We start from the raw sequence: 5,401 nt of genomic DNA, 5'->3' as shown, positions 1-5,401 counted from the left end.
GCCCTGCCCCAGCCCCACACCCCAGGAAACTATCGACTCTACCTAGATTTCCTCTGATGAGGAAATAGTTCATGCCTCCTCCCTTAGCTGCGTCTGCCTTGTGTTGCAGGCCAGACCACGGTGCGTGGCATTCTGAAGAGATGTGGTTAGCTGACCTTGCTTCCTGATACCAGCGCTCTGTCACTTAAATGTCAGCGGTTCTCAGCGGGTACCAGGCACAAGGAGAGCTGAATTATCGCCCGGGAGGATCAAGGAATCCGCCTTGAACAGCTTGCTAACTCTGAGAAGCACATGTGTGACACACAGAAGAGGAGTCACCCTCTGCTTGTCACACAGCAGGCTCTCCCTGGAGGAAACCAAATGTGGGACCTTCCCATGGAGATCTGAACCATCAAGGTTTTAACGCTGGCTCAAAAACAAAGCAGCTCATATCTGCGCTCAGGAATAATGAGGAAGACACGGGTAAAAGAACACCTCGGCCGCGTGTACTGAGAAGCTAAAAACACTTGCTAAATGCTTAAGTAAAAGAAAAATTTTGCAGCCTTCAGTACCTCTATTGTAGAGCTGTCACATGACCCCCTCCTTAGAAAGTGTTTTTTTTTTCCCCCTATTGTGAGCTCAGGTTTTAGGCCCCACCCCTAACCCCACCTCCTACCCGGGTGCATAAGCCTCCAGCAAGAGGCATCTCTTCTGGGTGGGCCACCCCAAGAGCTCACACCTGCCAAAGATTTTTCTCTTTACCACCCACCCTTCATCCTCTCTGCTTCAAGGCCACTTGCATTATTTAAGAGGTTGGTGTCTAGGTGTGTCTTCCTATTCTAGCAGGTTTTTCTCATCCCTCTGATTTCTGGGTTTCTACTCTCTGCGAGGGACCGGAGGGCAGGAAGCAAATATCATTACAAGAAAACAAGGTGCCTTTCCTCCAGCTCTCTAAGATTCCCCTCGCCTGCCACCCACCAAGGACGGACTGTCTTTTTTTTTTTTTTTTTTTTTCTTTTTTTCCTTTTTCTTTGTGAGACATTCCCCTCAGGTTTCACCCTGCGACCTGATCAGATCTTCCATTGACAAACAATGGCTTTTCTTATTAACCACCTTATCATTATCGCATCTTAACCCACCCAGTCAGTGAAAGTGACTCTTTTTTCTAGAATCAAACCACAAAAGAGCTCGAAGCCCAGGTTTGTTTTAAATGCTTTTGCCCTCTAACCACCTGGCTTAGCTCTTGTGTAAATAACTTTCTCGTCCTCCATGTGGTAAAACAGGTACATTTAAAAATGCATCCAGCTGCATTTCTAAGTGTGCTTTTCCACTTACACGGGTCTGTATCATCCCAGTAAAACTCGTGGAGTGGTAAATAAGGCTGTTCCCACAGCAAGACTATCACTCAGCCAGGTGGACATATCTCCATAGCATCTGTACTGCTACAGAACAGCAAGAGGCCAGCACAGAATCTTCGCTTCCACCCTCTGTCTGCCTCTTCCATGTAAATGCATGTAAGAGAATAGCAACCTTCCGAATATTATGGGACTCCACCCCCACCCCACCCCCGTGTGAAGCCCAAATTCCAGCTCCGTCTAGGAGCTTGCCCCTTTCATAGACCCTTTCCCTGAAACACTTGGTCTGTCTTAGCCCAACAGAACTGGGTGAGCAGAGTTTATGCTCCAAGATTCTAAGTTCCTTATGCAATACATTAAAAAAGAGAGAGAGAGAGAGAGAAAAGGAAAAAAAAGATTCTAAGTTCCTTATGCAATACATTAAAGAGAGAGAGAGAGAGAGAGAGAGAGAGAGAAGAAAAAAAGAAAAGAAAAAAGAAAAAAAGATTCTAAGTTCCCTACTGTTTGATTTCAGACCCTGAGATAAGGGACTGGGGTGCATATTTTACATACAAAGCAGACTTCCAGGTCCTCCCAGCATACCTCAGTCCCTATCTAGCATACCCTGGCCTCAATCCAGAACTTTCCAGCCCAGGGGCTGGGCTACCCTTTCCCCAGAGGCTTCTCCCTATAGAATCCAGACAATTTTACTTCTCTTTTTCTCTCTCTGAGCACACGCCCTTTCTCTCTTTCTCTTCCCCCTCCCACACTGTCATCTCCCCATGGTGACATCCCTGGCTTGGTTCTTGGGACCAGTGAACTTGCCTGAGAGCATCTTCCCAATAAGCCTGCATTTAACATCTCATCTGGCATAAACTGGCTCATTTCACCGGCAGTAGAGGGGAAAACCCTATCACCTACAGTAACTGACAACCTACTACAAGAAGCAGTATGTACCTCTCCAAGTCGGCCTCTAAATGCAGGACTCCTAGGAGCCCCTTGATCCATCCCAGCTGCAGCTGCACCGTGGGGTCCTCTGCTACATGCCTGAGCCTCCAGAGCATCTTCCCTCTGCCTCCTAGAACAAGTCAAACAAGCATCCTCCATGTCCATCCTAGTCACATGGTCACCGTGGCATCCATAAACACACACTAGAAATCGGGGGGGGGGGATGGTGTTTGGGTCCTATAACTCATTCCTGTTTGCGTATTAGAGTTATCTAGAAAACTGTAAAATAAAATAAGATAAAGTTGTAACACCTCCAGAGACTGTGATTTAGCTCATCTATGTGAGCCCCGAGCATGGACACTCTCTCCGTAGTACCCTGTTCACTCTACCATATAAACATTATCTGGCATATGTAGGCACACACACACACACTCACACAAGCACATATATACGCACACGCACAGACCACACCACCAGGACATACATATGCACATACATGGACACACAGGCACCTGGGAGTCCAAAGGTAAGCGCATAATTCACTGAGTTTAGATGTTTTCACCTACAAAATAGGGGCTATAATTTCTCGCTTGACCAGGTATTTCGGGAGGTTAAATGTAATTAGCATAAATGAATTCACTTTATAAAATATGTAGCACTACTTAGATTAAAAGCACTTTGAAAATAGTAATTACTAACTCGGAAATGCTAAAGAATAATGTGTTGGCTTACCAGCTCCTACCTAATTGTTCGTTGCTATGTTCCTGTGCATGCCCCTATATGAGTAAGAACTCATATGTCTTCTTGCTTTGTGTATGTTTGAGGGTGGAGAGGGGTGAAGGGAAGCAGGCAGAAGGAAAGTTCCCAGGAATTCTCAAACCTGATTTACCCAGGCCACTTGGGAAAAGCTCAGCTCCAGGGAGGCGAGGTCCGAGGTCCTGTCTGGGTTTAAGAAGAAGTGAGTTGGGTATGGGGGGAGTCAATATAAACTAAAGGTTCTCCAGCTTTGTCCAGGGGCACTAACTGCAGCACACTCCTAGTATGTCATACAAGGGACAAGCCAACTGCAGAGCAGGCAGTAGGAATGGAACCCAGACAGTTCTCCGTTGCTGGCTCAGACAGCGGTCTACTCGCCAAACTTACAATTCAAAGGTCGTGTGCTGCTGAGCAGTGATTTTGAATTCAACTTTCTACTCACTGGGGTAGAGGTAGGGGTACCTAGGAATGGGTGTTTCTATCTATGTTATGGAAAATGTATTCAACAGCTTTAATACTGCAAGTTTTTAAAACCAGAGTTAGTACTTAACTCATGTAGCAAAATTTAGCAAAACCTGCTGTGTAGCATGTAGACACTAGCTAGTTGTATGGTTTAGTAAATAAGTAAGGGATTGAAACGATGAAAATCAATACATTTGTCCTTTGCATAGAGGGAGAAGCAAGACACAAAGGGGGCTTGAACATTTGAACATGGAATCCATTCAGTTGTCAGAGCAGAATATAAACACCAGTGGCTCATCTATGGCCAAACTGTGAGCTGCCAGGATAGTGGGATAAAATCTAATTGCATAGATTCAAAACAGCTAGGAATGAAGAGACTTGAAATTGAAACTCAGCAGCAAAAGCAATTGTTTGTAAACTCAGGGGGAACTGGTCTAGGTAGAGTCAGCAGGCCCAGTCAGAGCCCTGGACCAGGGAGTTGTAGATTTATATCCCAATGCAGTCCACCCCGTATAGTGTGGACATACAGTGCAGTGTGACAGTGACTTCAGTCCACATCTCACAGCTTTGAGAAAAAAAGTCACCCTGGACACTCACCCTCCTCTCAGTCCTCAGCCCAGGTCTCTGAATGCACAGACAGCATGTTAATCATAGAACACAGGATAGTAAATGGTCCAGTCAACGTAAGATGGAGCTCTTCCAGAGAGGTTGGAGTTAAATATATTGTGACCTCAATCAAATTCATCATGTGAAGGATTTGTGTTAAGTTCAAGAATAATAATCTGTATATTTGATGTCTAAAAAAAAAAAATGCCAAATTTAAGAGGAACCAGCACAGCAAAGAATCAAGAGATGTTCTGGGATTGTAATTGACTTACTGACCTAGAAAGACTAGCCCTGGGGTTGTAATCAATTTTCTGACCTAGATTTGAAACCTTAAGGTCAGGTGTAAACATTCTTCCTTCCACAGGTGCTGTCTACCTTGCTTTTAAGACAGTTTCTCACTGGTCTTAACTTTCCAAGTAATGAGTAATTCAGCCAGTGAGGCCCAGGGTTCCACCTGTCTCTGCCTCCCAGGCACGGAAATTACAAGTATGTGCTACCACAGAGAGAGAGAGGGAGAGAGAGTGGGGGGGGAGAGGAGAGAGAGAGAGGAGAGAGACGAGAGAAGAGAGAGAGAGGAGAGAGGGGGAGAGCGAGGGGAAAGAGAGAGGGGAGAGAAAGGGGAGAGAGGAGAGAGAGAGGGGGGAGAGAGGAGAGAGAGAGAGAGAGAGAGAGAGGAGAGAGCAGAGAGAGAGGGGAGAGAGAGCAGAGAGAGTGGAGAGAGTGGAGAGAGGAGAGAGAGAAGAGAGAGGAGAAAGAGTGAGAGGAGAGAGAGAAGAGAGGAGAGAGAGTGAGAGGAGAGAGAGAGAAAGAGAGAGGAGAGAGGGGAGAGAGAGAGGAGAGAGAAAGAGAGAGAGGAGAGAGAGAAAGAGAGAGGAGAGAGGAGAGAGAGCAGAGAGAGAGGAGAGAGAGCAGAGAGAGAGGAGGGGGGAGAGAGAGTGAAGAGAGGAGAGAGAGAGTGAGAGGAGAGAGAGAAGAGAGAGAGGAGAGAGAGTGAGAGGAGAGAGAGAGAAAGAGAGGAGAGAGGGGAGAGAGAGAGGAGAGAGAGAAAGAGAGAGGAGAGAGGGGAGAGAGAGGAGAGAGGGGAGAGAGAGGAGAGAGAGCAGAGAGAGAGGAGGGGGGAGAAAAGAGGAGAGAGGAGAGAGAGGAGAGAGAGAGGAGAGAGAGAAAGAGAGAGGAGAGAGGGGAGAGAGGGGAGAGAGGGGAGAGAGAGCAGAGAGAGAGGAGGGGGAGAGAGAGTGGAGAGAGGAGAGAGAGAGAGTGAGAGGAGAGAGAGAGAAAGAGAGAGGAGAGATAGAGGGGAGAGAGGAGAGAGAGAG

The 5,401-nt window shown here is 46.8% G+C and overlaps 1 long non-coding RNA gene across 1 annotated transcript in view; it reads left to right on the top strand.

The window, feature by feature from the left end:
• The first annotated feature begins 684 nt into the window (after positions 1-684).
• Positions 685-5,401, top strand: part of LOC110300796 — a 16,921-nt gene continuing 12,204 nt past the window's right edge. The window contains exon 1 of the long non-coding RNA XR_002378631.2: positions 685-791. This is a non-coding gene — a long non-coding RNA (uncharacterized LOC110300796). The remainder of the gene's footprint in view (positions 792-5,401) is intronic.

Source organism: Mus caroli, chromosome 8 (assembly GCF_900094665.2).
Source record: "Mus caroli chromosome 8, CAROLI_EIJ_v1.1, whole genome shotgun sequence".
Taxonomy (NCBI): domain Eukaryota; kingdom Metazoa; phylum Chordata; class Mammalia; order Rodentia; family Muridae; genus Mus; species Mus caroli.
The sequence above is the reverse complement of the archived record's forward strand: the minus strand, read 5'-3'. Positions and strand labels throughout refer to the sequence as shown.